Consider the following 16,450-nt stretch of genomic DNA (forward strand, 5'->3'; position numbering starts at 1 on the left):
AGAACAAAGGTCCAAAGGTCTTTTCATGTTTTCCTAAAACTTATTGAGGTAGAAGTCAACATTAAAAAGCTTACTCAATGAGAAATTGTTTGATAAAATACAATTTATTGGTTTTTTTTCTAGTTATAAAAGAATATATAATTTTTATAGAGATCTTTAAAAATACAGAATATTTTTAAAGAATAAAATCAACTGTAATCCCAAAACTCAGATGATCACTACTGATATTTGGGTATATTTCCTTTCAAAACCATCTAGGTTTATATTTATAGAGATTGGACCTTGTTTTTATTGTTTTGTTTAACTTCTAAGTTTGAATTGTTAAGTAGACAACCTAAAATTAAACATCTTTTTATTTCAAAAAAAAAAAAAAAAAAGCAGAAGATCTAAATAGACATTTCTCCAAAGAAGACATACAGATGGCCAAAAAGCACATGAAAAAATGTTCAACATCACTTATTATTAGAGAAATGCAAATCAAAACTACCATGCGGTATCACCTCACTCTGGTCAGAATGGCCATCATCAAAAAGTCTACAAATAATAAATGCTGGAGAGGGTGTGGAGAAAAAGGAACCTTCCTACACTGTTGGTGGGAATGTAAATTGGTACAGCCACTATGGAGAACAGTATGGGTTCCTTAAAACTAGAGTTATCTGCAATCCCACTGCTGGGCATATATCCAGACAAAACTATAATTTGAAATGATACATGCACCCCAATATTCACTGCAGCACTATTTACAATAGCCAAGACATGGAAGCAACCTAAATGTCCATCGACAGATGAATGGATAAAGAAGATGTGGTGTGTCTGTGTGTGTGTATATTTACATACATACACATATACACACACAGTGGAATACTACTCAGCTATAAAAAAGAATGAAATAATGCCACCTGCAGCTACATGGATGGACCTAGAGATTATCTGAAGTAAGCCAGACAGAGAAAAGACCAATATCATATGATATTGCTTATATGTGGAATCTAAATAAAAAAAAGATACAAATGAACTTATTTACAAAACAGAAAGAGATTCATAGACATAGAAAACAAACTTATGGTTACCAAAGGGGGAAGGAGACGAGGGATAAATTAGGAGTTTGGGATTAACATATACACACCACTATATATATTGTAAAATAGATAACCAACAAAGACCTACAAAGACAGGGAACTATACTCAATATTTTGTAATAACCTATAAGGGAAAAGAATCTGAAAAAGAATATATATATATATGTATATATGAATCACTGTGCTGTGAAACTAACACCTGAAACTTAACACAACATAGTAAATCAACTATACTTCAATTAAAAAATATATATAAATATATATATATAAGCCTAAAATAAATAAATCTGTCAAATTAAAATGAATTAACATCATGGCACACTGTTCGCAAATGCTTGGAGCCAAAATAAAAATATTTTGTACATACACTAAATACAAGACCTACTTCTTCTAACAGAATTTCAAATTTTGTATTTAAACTCCATAAAGATATTCCATAGATTTTAGTTTTCTCCTACTTTATCTATAATAGCTATACATTTTATTTTTCATTAAATTTTCAGTTCAGGTTCTAAAGTATTCTTTATTGTACACATAGAAATTATGCATGGAAACTGCATAATTTTGGCATGCATCAGAAAAAATTTCCCTCTTAATAAGAAAATATCAGTCTACAATGTCTTTAACTGGGCTGCTATAGTTTTACATTATTGCCAAATATTGATTTTATAATCTCAAAACTTTAGATGGATATATGTACTAGGTATTAATAATTATTAGAGAAATACCTATCTCTTAACTATTTTTTAATTCAAGAAAAAGCCAGTTTATAAGTCTCCAAAGGAACATTAATAAAAATTAACCTTTAAGAAAGGCCATAAAGAGGCTTCCCTGGTGGCGCATTGGTTAAGAATCTGCCTGCCAATGCAGGGGACATGGGTTCAATCCCTGGCCTGGGAGGATCTCCCATTCCACGGAGCAACTAAGCCCACGTGCCCCTAGAGTCCGTGCTCTGCAACAAGAGAAGCCAAGACAATGAGAAGCCCACGCACCACAACGGACAGTAGCCCCCGCTCGCTGCAACTAGAGAAAGTCCGTGCACCGCAAGGAAGACCCAACACAGCCAAAAAAAAAAAAAAAAAAAAAAAAAAAGCCATAAAGAAAATCTCAATAAATCCCAAAGTAACAATAGGAAAGTCAAAACCTCTGGTGACAATGCACCAAAATTATAAATTTAAAATAAAATAAAGAAACAAAGGCCTTTTCACCTTAAAACAACAACAAAACCCTTGGATTTGGGTTAAAAAAGAAACCAAAACTGCAAAATTTCTAGAAATAAGGAGACTACTACATATTGGAACCTAAAGAATACAGCCGAACCAGTAGAGAAGAAAATTCACACAGCCATGAACACCTATATCAGGGAAAAAAAAAAAAAAAAAAAAAGAGATACACATTTGACTAAAAAAGTTAGGGGGAAAAAACCAATAAAGTGAACTGAAAGGAAGCAAAATGAAGGAATACAGATAAAAACAAATTAATCAGAAAACCAGTAGCATAGACAAATTAGAACACTGGTACACTGGGGGAAAGAAATCAATAAAATAGTTAAAACACCAGTTAGTCTAGTAAGTAAAAATGGAAAAGTCCAGGGCTTCCCTGGTGGCGCAGTGGTTGAGAATCTGCCTGCCAATGCAGCGGACACGGGTTCGAGCCCTGGTCTGGGAAGATCCCACATGCCACGGAGCACCTAGGCCCGTGAGCCACAACTACTGAGCCTGCGTGTCTGGAGCCTGTGCTCCGCAACAAGAGAGGCCGCGACAGTGAGAGGCCCGCGCACCGCGATGAAGAGTGGCCCCCGCTTGCCGCAACTAGAGAAAGCCCTTGCACAGAAACAAAGACCCAACACAGCCAAAAATAAATAAATAAATAAATAAAGTTATTTTATTTTAATTAAAAAAAAAAGGAAAAGTCCAAATATATAAAATAAGAAATAAGAAGAAAACAGCCACAGAAACAAAGGAATTAAAAGGACAAGAGACTATTTTGCCCAGGTCAATCTATGTAAATATGACAATGCCCTCAAAAGCACCACACACAGATTTAATGAAACACTATTAACCCTGTAGAAAGAGGATAATACCTAAAACTATTCCAGAGCAAAAAGAAAACTTCCCAATTCTTATGAAGTAAAACAACACTTCTTGATTAAAAAAACAAAACAAAACAAAAAACCTCAAATATATAGAAATATACTAGCATTTCCTTAACATGACAAAATATATCTTTTCAGCCCAAAAGTCAGCAGCTTGCTTAATGGAGAAAGATTAGAGGCATCTGTCATCTAAAGCTGGGAAGAAGTTAGAGGGTGTGACCAAGATGGCAGTTTCTGGAAGACCCTGAGCTTACCTCCTCCCACAGGAATACCAAAATTGCAACTAATACAGAGCAACTCTCTATAAGAATGACCTGAAGACTAGCAGAAAAGATTTTCCACAACTAAATAAAAAGAAGGAACCACAATGAGGTGGGTAGGAGGGACAGAGACACGGTATAGTCAAAACCCATACCCCGAGGCGGAGTCAAGATGGCGGTGTGGGAAGACACAAAGTTAGCATCTCCCCACAACTAGGGTGCCTGCTGGCTACTGGTGGGGGACTCTAACACCCAAGGAGACAGGAGGAACCCGAGTGAACCAGCTTGCGGGATCTTGGTTCACGAGCCTGGTGTTGGGTGGAAGCTCCTGCGATGGGAGCTCCGAGTCTGAACCACTGGACTAACAGAGAACCTCAGACCCCAGGGAATATTCATCAGAGTGAGGTCTCACAGAGGTCCTCATCTCAGCACCAAGACCCAGCTCTACCCAATAGCCTACAAACTCCAGTGTTGGAAGCCTCAGGCCAAACAAGTAAAACAGGAGCACAATCTCTCAAAAAAAAAGAAAAAATCAGACGGCAAAAAGTATGTCACAGATGAAGGAGCAAGGTAAAAATCTACAAGACCAAATAAATGAAGAGGAAATAGGCAATCTACCTGAAAAAGAATTCAGAGTAATGATAGTAAAGATGATACAGAATCTTGGAAATAGAATGGAAGCACGGATTGAGAAAATACAAGAAATGCTTAACAAAGATCTAGAAGAACTAAAGAACAAAAAAACAGAGATGAACAACACAATAAGTGAAATGAAAAATACACTAGAAGGAATCAAAACAGAATAACTGAGGCAGAAGAACGAATAAGTGAGCTGGAAAACAAAATGGTGGAAATAACTGCCAAGGAGCAGAATAAAGAAAAATGAATGAAACGAATTGAAGACAATCTTAGAGATCTCTGGGACTACACTAAACGCACCAACATTGGAATTATAGGGGTCCCAGAAGAAGAGAAAAAGAAACGGTCTGAGAAAATATTTGAAGAGATTATAGTTGAAAACTTCCCTAATGTGGGAAAGGAAATAGTCACCCAAGTCCAGGAAGCACAGAGAGTCCCATACAGGATAAACCCTAGGAAACACACCAAGACACATATTAATCAAACTAACAAAAATTAAATTCAAAGAAAAAATATTAAAAACAGCAAGGGAAAAACAAAAAATAACATACAAAGGAATTCCCATAAGGTTATCAGCTGATTTTTCAGTGGAAACTCTGCAGGCCAGAAGGGAGCGGCAGGATACACTTAAAGTGATGAAAGAGAAAAACCTACAACCAAGATTACTCTACCCAGCAAGGATCTCATTCAGATTTGATGGAGAAGTCAAAAGCTTTTCAAACAAGCAAAAATTAAGAGAATTCAGCACCACCAAACTAGCTTTACAACAAATGCTAAAGAAACTTCTCTAAGCAGGAAACACAAGAGAAGAAAAAGACCCACAAAAACAAACCCAAAACAATTAAGAAAATGGTAATAGGAACACACATATCGATAATAACCTTGAATGTAAATGGATTAAATGCCCAACCAAAAGACAAAGACTGGCTGAACGGATAAAAAAACAAGACCCATACATATGCTGTCTACAAGAGATCCACTTCAGACATAGGGACACATAAAGACTGAAATAGTTACACCACCAGTTAATCTAGTAAGTAAAAAGGGAAAAGTCCAAATATATAAAATAAGAAATAAGAAGAATATAGCGGGGCTTCTCTGGTGGCGCAGTGGTTGAGAATCTGCCTGCCAATGCAGGGGACACGGGTTCAAGCCCTGGTCTGGGAAGATCCCACATACCGCGGAGAGACTAGGCCCGTGAGCCACAACTACTGAGCCTGCGTGTCTGGAGCCTGTGCTCCGCAACAAGAGAGGCCGCGATAGTGAGAGGCCCGCGCACCGCGATGAAGAGTGGCCCCCGCTTGCCGCAACTAGAGAAAGCCCTTGCACAGAAACGAAGACCCAACACAGCCATAAATAAATAAATAAATAAATAAAATTTAAAAAAAAAACGAAGAAAACAGCCACAGAAACAAAGGAATTAAAAGGACAAGAGACTATTTTGCTCAAGCTTTTGCTCATGTCGATCTATGTAAATATGACAATGCCCTTCACATGAGAATGTGCAGAGATGGAAAAATATATTCCATGCAAATGGAAATCAGAAGAAAGCTGGAGTAGCAAGACTTGTATCAGATAAAATAGACTTTGAAATAAAGACTGTTACAAGAGACAAGGAGGGACACTACATAATAATCAAAGCATCAATCCAAGAAGAAGATATAACAATTATAAATGTTTATGCACCCAACATAGGAGCACCTCAATACATAAGGCAAATGCTAACAACCATGAAAGGAGAAATCAACAGTAACACAGTAATAGTAGGGGACTTTAAAATCCCACTTAAACCAATGGACAGATCATCCAAACAGAAAATAAATTAGGAAACTCAAGCTTTAAATGACACAATAGACCAGATAGATCTAATTAATATTTACAGAACATTCCACCCAAAAGTGGCAGAATACACTTTCTTCTCAAGTGCACACAGAACACTCTCCAGGATACATCACATCTTGGGTCACAAATCAAGCCTTGGAAAATTTAAGAAAACTGAAATATCAAGCATCTTTTCTGACCACAACACTATGAGACTTGAAATCAATTACAGGAATAAAACTGTAAAAAACACAAATACATGGAGGCTAAACAGTGCGCTACTAAATAACCAAGAGATCACTGAAAAAATCAAAGAAGAAGTAAAAAAATACATAGCAACAAATGACAACGAAAACACGATGACCCAAAACCTATGGGATGCAGCAGAAATAGTTCTAAGAGGGAAGTTTATAGCAATTCAATCTCACCTCAAGAAACAGAAAAATCTCAAATAAACAATCTAACCCTACACTTAAAACAACTAGAGAAAGAAGAACAAAGAAAACCCAAAGTCAGTAGAAGGAAAGAAATCATAAAGATCGAAGAGGAAATAAATGAAATAGAAATGAAGAAAACAATAGCAAAGACCAATAAAACTAAAAGCTGGTTCTTTGAGAAGATAAGCAAGATGGATAAACCCTTAGCCAGACTCATCAAGAAAAAAAGGGAGTACGCAAATCAATAAAATTAGAAATTGAAAAAGGAGAAATCACAACTGACGCTGCAGAAATTCAAAGGATTATAAGAGACTACTACAAACAACTATATGCCAATAAAATGGACAACCATGAAGAAACAGACAAATTCTTGGAAAGGTACAATTTTCCAAGACTGAACCAGGAAGAATTAGAAAATATAAACAGACCTATCACAAGTAATTAAATTGAAACCATAATTAAAAATCTTCCAACAAACAAAAGTCCAGGACCAGATGGCTTCACAGGTGAATTCTGTCAAACATTTAGAGACGAGCTAACACCGATCCTTCTCAAACTCTTCCAAAAACTTGCAGAGGGAGAAACACTCCCAAATTCATTCTATGAAGCCACCATCACCTTGATACCAAAACCAGAAAAAAATATCACAAAAAAGAAAATTATAGACCAATATCACTGATGAACACAGATGCAAAAATCCTGAACAAAATACTAGCAAACAGAATTCAATAGCACATTAAAAGGATCATACACCATGATCAAGGGGGATTTATCCCAGGGATGCAAGGATTCTTCAATATACACAAATCAATCAATGTGATACACCACATTAACAAATTAAGGAATAAAAAACCATATGATCATCTCAAGAGATGCAGAAAAAGCTTTTCACAAAATTCAACATCCATTTATGATAAAAACTGTCCAGAAAGTGGGCACAGAGGAAACCTACCTCAACATAATAAAGGCCATATATGACAAACCCACAGCAAGCATCATACTCAATGGTGAAAAACTGAAAGCATTTTCACTAAGATCAGGAACAAGACAAGGATGTCCACTCTCGCCACTCTTATTCAACATAGTTTTGGAAGTCCTAGCCATGGCAATCAGAGAAGAAAAAGAAATAAAAGGAATACAAAATGGAAAAGAAGAAGTAAAACTGTCACTGTTTGCTGATGACATGCTACTATGCATAGAAAATCCTAAAGATGCCTCCAGAAAACTACTAGAACTAACCAATGAATCTGGTAAGGTTGCAGGATACAAAATTAATGCACAGAAATCTCTGGCATTCCTATACACCAACAATGAAAAATGAGAAAGAGAAATTAAGGAAACACTCCCATTTACCACTGTAAAAAAAATAATAAAATGCCTAGGAATAAACCTGCCTAAGGAGGAGAAAAACTTATACTCAGAAAACTATGAAACACTGATGAAAGAAATCAAAGATGACATAAACAGATGGAGAAATATACCATGTTCTTGGATCGGAAGAATCAATATTGTGAAAATGACTATACTACCCAAAGCAATCTACAGATTCAATCCCTATCAAATGCAATGCAATCCCTATCAAACTAGCAATGGCATTCTTCACAGAATTAGAATAAAAAAATGTTACAATTCATATGGAAACACAAAAGACCCCGAATAGCCAAAGCAGTCTTGAGAAAGAAAAACGGAGTTGGAGAAATCAGGCTCCCCAACTTCAAACTATACCACAAAGCTAGAGTAATCAAGACAGTATGGTACTGGCACAGAAACAGAAATATAGATCAATGGTACATGACAGAATGCCCAGAGATAAACCCATGCACATATGGGAACCTAATTTATGACAAAGAAGGCAAGAATATACAATGGAGAAAAGACAGCCTCTTCAATAAGTGGTGCTGGGAAAACTGGACAGCTACATGTAAAAGAATGAAATTAGAACACTACCTGACACCATACACAAAAATAAACTCCAAATGGATTAAAGACTTAAATGTAAGACCAGACACTACAAAACTTTTAGAAGAAAACATAGGAAAAACACTCTGACATAAACCACAGCAAGATCTTTTTTGACCCACCTCCTAGAATAACGGAAATAAAAACAAAAATAAATAAATGGACTTAATTAAACTTAAAAGGTTTTGCACAGCAAAGGAAACCATAAACAAGACAAAAAGACAACCCTCTGAATGGGAGAAAATATTTGCAAATGAAACAACAAAGGATTAATCTCCAAAATATACAAACAGCTCATGGAGCTCAATATCAAAAAAACAAACAATCCAGTTAAAAAATGGGCGAAAGACCTAAACAGACATTTCACCAAGGAAGACATACAGATGGCCAAGAGGCACATGAAAAGATGCTCAACATCACTAATTATTAGAGAAATGCAAATCAAAACTACAATGAGGTATCACCTCATGCCAGACAGAATGTCCATTATCAAAAAAGCTAGAAACAATAAATGCTGGAAAGGTTGTGGTGAAAAGAGAACCCTCCTGCACTGTTGGTGGGAATGTAAATTGATACAGCCACTGTGGAGAACAGTATGGAGGTTCCTTAAAAAACTAAAAATAGAACTACCATATGACCCAGCAATCCCACTACTGGGCACATACCCTGAGAAAACTATAATTCAAAAAGAGACATGCACCCCAATGTTCATTGCAGCACTATTTACAATAGCCAGGATATGGAAGCAACCTAAGTGTCCATCGACAGATGAATGGATAAAGAAGATGTGGCACATATATACAATGGAATATTACTCAGCCATAAAAAGAAACAAAATTGAGTTGTTTGTAGTGATGTGGATGGATCTAGAGTCTGTCATACAGAGTGAAGTCAGTCAGAAAAACAAATATTGTATGCTAACGCATATATATGGAATCTAAAAAAAAAATGTACTGGTGAACCTAGTTGCAGGGCAGGAATAAAGAGGTAGACATAGAGAATGGACTTGAGGACATGGGGTGGGAGGACGAAGCTGGGGCGAAGTGAGAGTAGCATCGGCATTTATACACTACCAAATGTAAAATCGTTGGCTGGTGGGAAGAAGCATAGCACAGGGAGATCAGCTCGGTGCTTTGCGATGACCTAGAGGGGTGGGATAGGGAGGATGGGAGGGAGGCTCAAGAAGGAGGGGATATGGGGACATGTGTATGCATATGGCTGATTCACTTTGTTGTACAACAGAAACTAACACAGTATTGTGAAGCTATTATACTCCACTAAAGAGCTATTAAAAAAACAACAACAAAAAAACAACCCATACCCTCAGGTAGGCAACCCACAAAGGAGAAGATAATCACAATTGCATAGGTTCTCCCCAAGGAGCGAGGGGTTAAAGACACATCAGGATCCCCAGCCCAGGGATTCTGCACCGGGAAAATGAGCCCCCAGGATACCTGGCTTTGAAGGCCAGCAGGGCTTATGTACAGAAGAGCTAGAAGCTATAGGAAACAGAGACTCTGCTCTTAAAGGGTGCATGCCAAATCTCACATGCTCTCCAAGCACAGAGGCAGTAACTTGAAAGGAGCCTGGGTCAGAACCACTTGCTAATCTTGGACAGCCTCCTGGAGAGGTAGGCATCAACTGGGGCACGACCTGGGGACACAGACATTGGCAGCAGCCATATGGGGGAGATTGTTTTACCATGAGGACACTGGTGCTGGCAAGAGCCATTTTGGAATACTCCCTTTAGCCTATTAGCGCCAGGGGCTTTCCCACCCACCAGCGGGCCAATACCAGCCTCAGCCCCCTAGGGATCTGGCCCCTCCCACCCATGGGCCAACACCAGCCCAGAGACCCCTGGGGCCCTGTAACCAGTTGCACCAGGACCCAGCCCCACCACCAGTGGGTTTGCAGCCACCCCATGAGGCACGACCTGGTTGGGAGCCAGCCCTGCCTACCAGCATGTCCACAGTACTTGGCCCTGCCACAAAAGAATGACCCACACAGCCCACACAGTGGGCACCCCAAGAGTATATAGCTCTAGTGACCAGAGGGTAGTATGCTGCTGGGCCCCATAGGACATCTCCTACATAAGGCCATGTCTCCAAAATTGGGAAATGTAACTGACCTACCGAATACATAGAAATAAACAGAAATTTAGGCAAAACAAGGAAATAGAGGAATATATTCCAAACAAAGGAACAAGACAAAACCAAAGAAGAACTAAACCAAGTGGAGATAAGCAATCTACCTGACAAAGAGTGCAAGGTAATGATCATACGATGCTCAACAAACTTGGGAGAATGAATGAACAAAGTGAGAAATTTAACAGAGTCAGAAAATATAAAGAAGAACCAAACAGAGCTGAAGGACATAATAACTGAAAAAATACACCAGACGTAATCAACAGTAGATCAGATGATACAGAGGAATGGATGAGCAAACTGGAAGTCAGAGTAGTGGAAATTATACAAGCTGAACAGAAAAAAGAATTTAGAAAAATGAGGCTAGCTTGAGAGACCTCTGGGAAAACTTCAAGCATATTAACATTTGCAGTTTAGAGGCCCAAGAAGGAGAAGACAGAAAGGGGTAGAGAATTTATTTGAAAAATAATAGTTGAAAACTTCCCTAACCTGGGAAAGGACACAGACATCCACATCTAGGAAGTACACAGTCCCAAACAAGATGAACCCAAAGAGGTCCACACCAAGACAAATTATAATTAAAATGCCAAAAATTAAAGATAAAGAGAGAATCTTAAAAGCAGCAAGAGTCGGGAGTTCCCTGGTGGTCTAGTGGTTAGGATTTGGCTCTTTCACTGCCGTGGCCAGGGTTCAATCCCTGGTTGGGGAACTGAGATTCCGCAAGCCACACTGCATGGCCAAAAAAAAGAAAAAAAAGCAGCAAGAGAAAAAACAATTAGTTACATACAAAGGAACTCTCATAGGACCGTGAGCTGACTTTTCAGCAGAAACTATACAGGCCAGAAGCAAGTGGCATGATATAATCAAAGTGATGAAAGGAAAAAAAACCTACAACCAAGAATAGTCTACCCAGCAAGGCTACCATTCAGATTTGAAGGAGAGATAAACAGCTTTGCAGATAAGCAAAAGCTAAAAGTTTAGCACCACTAAACCGGCTTTAAAAGAAATGTTAAAAGGACTCCTCTAAAAGGAAAAGAAAAGACCACAACTAGAAATATCAAAATTATGGGGAATTCCCTGATGGTCCAGTGGTTAGGACTCCATGCCTCCACTGCAGAATGCACAGGTTCGATCCCTGGTCAGCAAACTAATAAGATCCCATAAGCTGTGTGGCGTGGCAAAAAAACAAAACAACAACAACAAAACCCCCTCATTTGTAAAGGAAAATATACAGTAAAGGTAGAACAACCACTTATAAAGCTAGTATGAAGGTTAAAAGGTAATAGTAGTAAAATCATCTCTATCCACAATAAGTAGTTAAGGGATACACAAAACAAAAAGAGGTAAAATATGATGCCAAAACATTAAACATGGTTGTGGGGGAGTAAAAGTGCAGGGTTGTTAGAATGCGTTTGAACTTAAAATAATGCACACGCACATATATAGCTGTATATGAACCTCATGGTAACCATAAAACAAAAATCTATAATATATACATACAAAATAGAAAGGAATCCAAACATAACACTGAAGATAGTCATCAAACCACAAGGGAAGAGAGCAAAATAAAGAAGAAAGGAACTAAAAAGAACTATAGAAACAACCAGAAAACAATTAACAAAATGGCAGTAAGTACATACTATTAATGATTAAATGTAAATGGACTAAATGCTCAAGAGACAAAGAGTGGCTGAATAGATACAAAACAACACCCATATACATACTGCCTACAAGAGACTCACCATCTAAAGACACACACAGACTGAACACGAGAGGATGAAATAAGGTATTCCTTGCAAATGGAAACAAAAAGAAAGCTGGGGTAGCAATACTTGTATCAAACAAAACAGACTTTAAAACAAAGACTAACCAAGACTATTTTTTTTTTTAACCAAGACTATTTTAAACCTCGGCTCTTTGATTTCAATGTTTTCATATTTCCCTGAGAAACTGGAACTCATCTGGTACAAGATCTTTAACTCTTCCTTCTTCCATTAGTGGCTATTCTCCACACTCTTCTCTCATCTTCCTTCTTTCAAAAAGTTAACACCAAGCTGGGAGCTAAAATGGAGGCTACCTAACAATGCCTGGTTCATCTCTATCATCCCCTCCACCCTAATTTTTCATTGATATACTTAAGGAAACACTAAGAGTCAAAGTTATCAACAGCACTGGAAGCTAAGACTGCTGCTCAAAGAACTGTTGGACTCATAGATGACTTTTCTGCCAAAGAGCAGGCAGGAATGGGGCTTTAGATACAGTAGAGCCAGCAGGGAAGGTAACAGATTTTTAACTAACCTCCTCCAACTACCTGCTCCAAAACAGCTTTCTCCAGAGGCAGCAATGGCAGTGGTAAGTCACATCACCTTACTGTGAGAGACTCACTTAGTATGGTCAGGGCTATTACATGCCCACAGCCTTCCTTCTCTACTTCAGATTCTATAACATACAAAGTAGTATATACACCCTGAGATTTGAAAGCAATTTCAGGAAGGGCTGAGAGAGCAAAAGCCCTGGGAGCATTACATTCTGGAAATCACAGTTATTTGCAGCCTAGGCTTCAAATGATCAAAAAACAAATCCTCTTTTCCAAAGTCAAATTACCAGGTCAGAGGATGGGATTCCCCCTACTCAATCCAGCAGGAAACACATAAATGACTGCTGGACACTAGAAAGTATTCAGAAACTATGTGCATCAGTTAGTCCTTTAGTTTAACATCTGATAGGAGAATTCCTACAGCTACCAAATAGTCAACGAAGGAAACTGTCTACCCTATTTGGCACATACTAGACCTGTATACCCCTCTCCTTATTCAAGGAAGAATAATTGAGGGGAGAGATAGAAAAACATTCTGTAACATAAAAGAAGAGAAACTCTGCATCTGTAATTCAGAAAATGAATATATAAGGAGCAACAGGTTAAATTCTAGAAATCAACTACATTACTCTCAACAAATTTGATAAAACACACTGAAATAAGAGCTCAAAGTTCACAGGCAGAAATGAAAAGAACTAGTTGAGATGCAGGCAGAAATAAGACAGGGGGAAAAGAAAGGTAAAAAATTACAAATATGCTGTAACAGAATTCAAATCTTAACTAGAAAAAGTAAAGAGCAGAATACTTAATTAGAAATGTGGAGACAACAAATTTGAGAAGTCTTCCAGAATGGAGAAAGAAAAGACAAAGTAATGAAAAGTATGAGAGAGGACTGACAAGGAGAGAAGAGAGAAATAAACTTCAAATAATTTGTTATCCCTGAAACAAATGGACAGAAATAATAATTAAAGATTTTTTAAAAAGGAAATGTAAACTTTCCTGAGTCAAAGAATCTTCTGCATCTCTAGCTCTAAAGAGCTTACAAAAGACCAGGCAAAATTACTAAAAAGATAGTGACAACTGGATTTGTTCTAGTGAAATTTTCAGATTTCAAGGATAAAGAAAATGCCCCAAATCACTCAAGAAGGAAAAAACAAGTCATACACAGAGGACCAAAATTCAGTCTGGCCACAGAGTTTTGCTTTGCAAGACCACAAGATAATGGCAAAATATTAAAGAATTAACAGTGGAAAAAATAATGTGACCTAATAATTCTGCTCCCTCCCCCACCAAGTTGTCATTCAGTGTGAAATCAATATAATGATACTTTCAGATGTATACCAATTACGTACTTTTCACAAAAATATTATCTGAATAATAATTAACCAAAAACAAAGACCTTGAGAATAGGAAGGAAGAAATGAAATCAGTTAAACATAGGGCTAAGTCTAAATAATTGTTACAAATGATTAGCACCAAATGTTATTTTTAAAAAATGATTATTCAAAAGGAAGGTAAGGTACAAAATAAAGATAAACTATTATCAGTCACCATCATCTTCATTTGAGTACTATGAACAATTTTGCTAAAATGCTCTGTCATTAATTTAATGGGTTACTCCTCCCCACCATTAAACGATAGAGTTTTAGACTAGGTCAAGGAACACTGGTCTATTCTAGATACCTCATACAATAAGAACCATACAATAAGTGGCCTTTTGTGACTGGCTTCTTTCATTTAGCTTCATTTCTCCAAGGTGTTATAGCAAGTTCACAGTACTTCATTTTTTTTAAAATTAATTAATTAATTAATTTTTGGCTGTGTTGGGTCTTCATTTCTGCGCGAGGGCTTTCTCCAGTTGCGGCGAGCGGGGGCCACTCTTCATCGTGGTGCGCGGGCCTCTCACTGTCGCGAACTCTCGTTGCGGAGCACGGCTAGTACTTCATTTTTTAAATTACCAAATAATATCCCTTTGTATGGAAATACCATATTCATTCATTCATTCATCAGTTAATACACATTTGGGTTGTTTCCACCATTCACTATTATGAATAATGCTGCTATGAATATTTGTGTACAAGTTTTGGTGTGGAGATATGTTTTCATTTCTCTTGGGTGTATATATATACCTAGAAGTGAAATTGATGGGTTATATGTTATCTCTATATTTAACCTTTCGAGGAATTGCCAGACTGTTTTCCAAAGGAGTTATACCACTCTCCATTCCCATCAGCAGTATACAAGGGTTCCAATTTCTCCACTTCCTCACCAACATTTGTTATCCTTCTGATTATAGCCATCCTAGTGGGTGTGAAATTGTATCTCATTGTGGTTTTGATTTGCATTTCCCTGATGACTAAAGGTGTTGAGCATATTTTTATGTTTACTGGCCACTGGCATAATTTCTTTGGGGAAACATCTATTCAAATCCTTTGCCAATTTTTAAATTAGGATGTTTGTCTTTTTATTACTGAATTGTAAGACTTCTTGATAAATTTTAGATATAAATTCCTTTTCAGATATATGATTTACTAATATTGTCTTCCATTTTGTGGGTTGCTGTAGGTGACTTTTTATTTAGTTCTCTTCTGATTGTTCATTAACGGATGTTGTGTCATATTTTTTGTGTGTGTGTGTGTCATATTTCTTTACAGGAGATGACTTTGTTTTGTAGTTGGGACAAATTGGTTGAGTATTTGGAAAAAATTTTATAAGTTCTCACTTCAGGACTTCCCTGGTCGTCCAGTGGTTAAGACTCCGTGCTTCCACTGCAGGGGGCACAGGTTCGATCCCTGGTTGGGGAAGTTCCGCATGCTGCCATGGTGCAACCAAAAAAAAAAAAAAAAAAAAATTCTCACTTCATAATTGTCCTAGTCTGTCCGAGCTGCTATAACAAAATTCCATAAACTGGATGGCTTATAAACAACAGAAATTTATTTCTCATAGTTCTGGAAGCTGAGAGGTCCAAGATCACTGTGCCAGCATGGTTGGGTTACAATCTGCCAACTTCTTGCTGTGTTCTCACGTGGTGGAAGGGGCTGGGAGTTCTGTGTGATCTCTCTTATAAGAGCACTAATCCCATTCATGACTGCATGAGGGCTCCACCCTCATGACCTAAGCACCTCCCAAAAGGCCCACCTTCTAATACCATCATATTGGGCATTATGACTTTGACATATGAATTTTGGGGGAACACAAACATTCAGACCTTATCAACAATGTATACTAAAAAATTCTGGCTAAAAAGTTAAATACAGGGACTCCTCTGGCAGGCCACTGGTTAAGACTCCGTGCTTCCACTGCAGGGGGCATGGGTTCAATCCCTGGTCCGGGAACTATGATCCCACATGCCGCGTGGTATGGCCAAAAAAAACCCCAGAAGTTAAATATAAAAAATAAAACCATAAAACTACAATCACAGGGCTTCCCTGGTGGCGCAGTGGTTGAGAATCTGCCTGCCAATGAAGGGGACACGTGTTCGAGCCCTGGTCTGGGAAGATCCCACATGCCACGGAGCAACTAGGCCCGTGAGCCACAACTACTGAGCCTGCGCGTCTGGAGCCTGTGCTCCGCAACAAAAGAGGCCGCGACAGTGAGAGGCCCGTGCACCGCGATGAAGAGTGGCCCCCACTCGCCACAACTAGAGAAAGCCCTCGCACAGAAACGAAGACCCAACACAGCCAAAAATAAATAAATAAG

At 38.0% G+C, this 16,450-nt stretch overlaps 1 protein-coding gene across 9 annotated transcripts in view; it reads right to left on the reverse strand.

Moving 5' to 3' along the window:
• The window catches only part of NCOA6 (nuclear receptor coactivator 6), a 100,680-nt gene that overhangs the window by 60,191 nt on the left and 24,039 nt on the right, over positions 1-16,450 (reverse strand). Inside the window, exon 2 of one of the 9 annotated variants that reach the window (XM_057528560.1) lies at positions 15,474-15,565. The exons of the other annotated variants lie outside the window; for them this stretch is intronic. The gene's annotated coding sequence lies outside the window, so the exon portion shown is untranslated. The remainder of the gene's footprint in view (positions 1-15,473; positions 15,566-16,450) is intronic. 9 annotated transcript variants of the gene reach the window in all.

The sequence above is a fragment of the Balaenoptera acutorostrata genome, chromosome 15 (assembly GCF_949987535.1).
Source record: "Balaenoptera acutorostrata chromosome 15, mBalAcu1.1, whole genome shotgun sequence".
NCBI lineage: Eukaryota > Metazoa > Chordata > Mammalia > Artiodactyla > Balaenopteridae > Balaenoptera > Balaenoptera acutorostrata.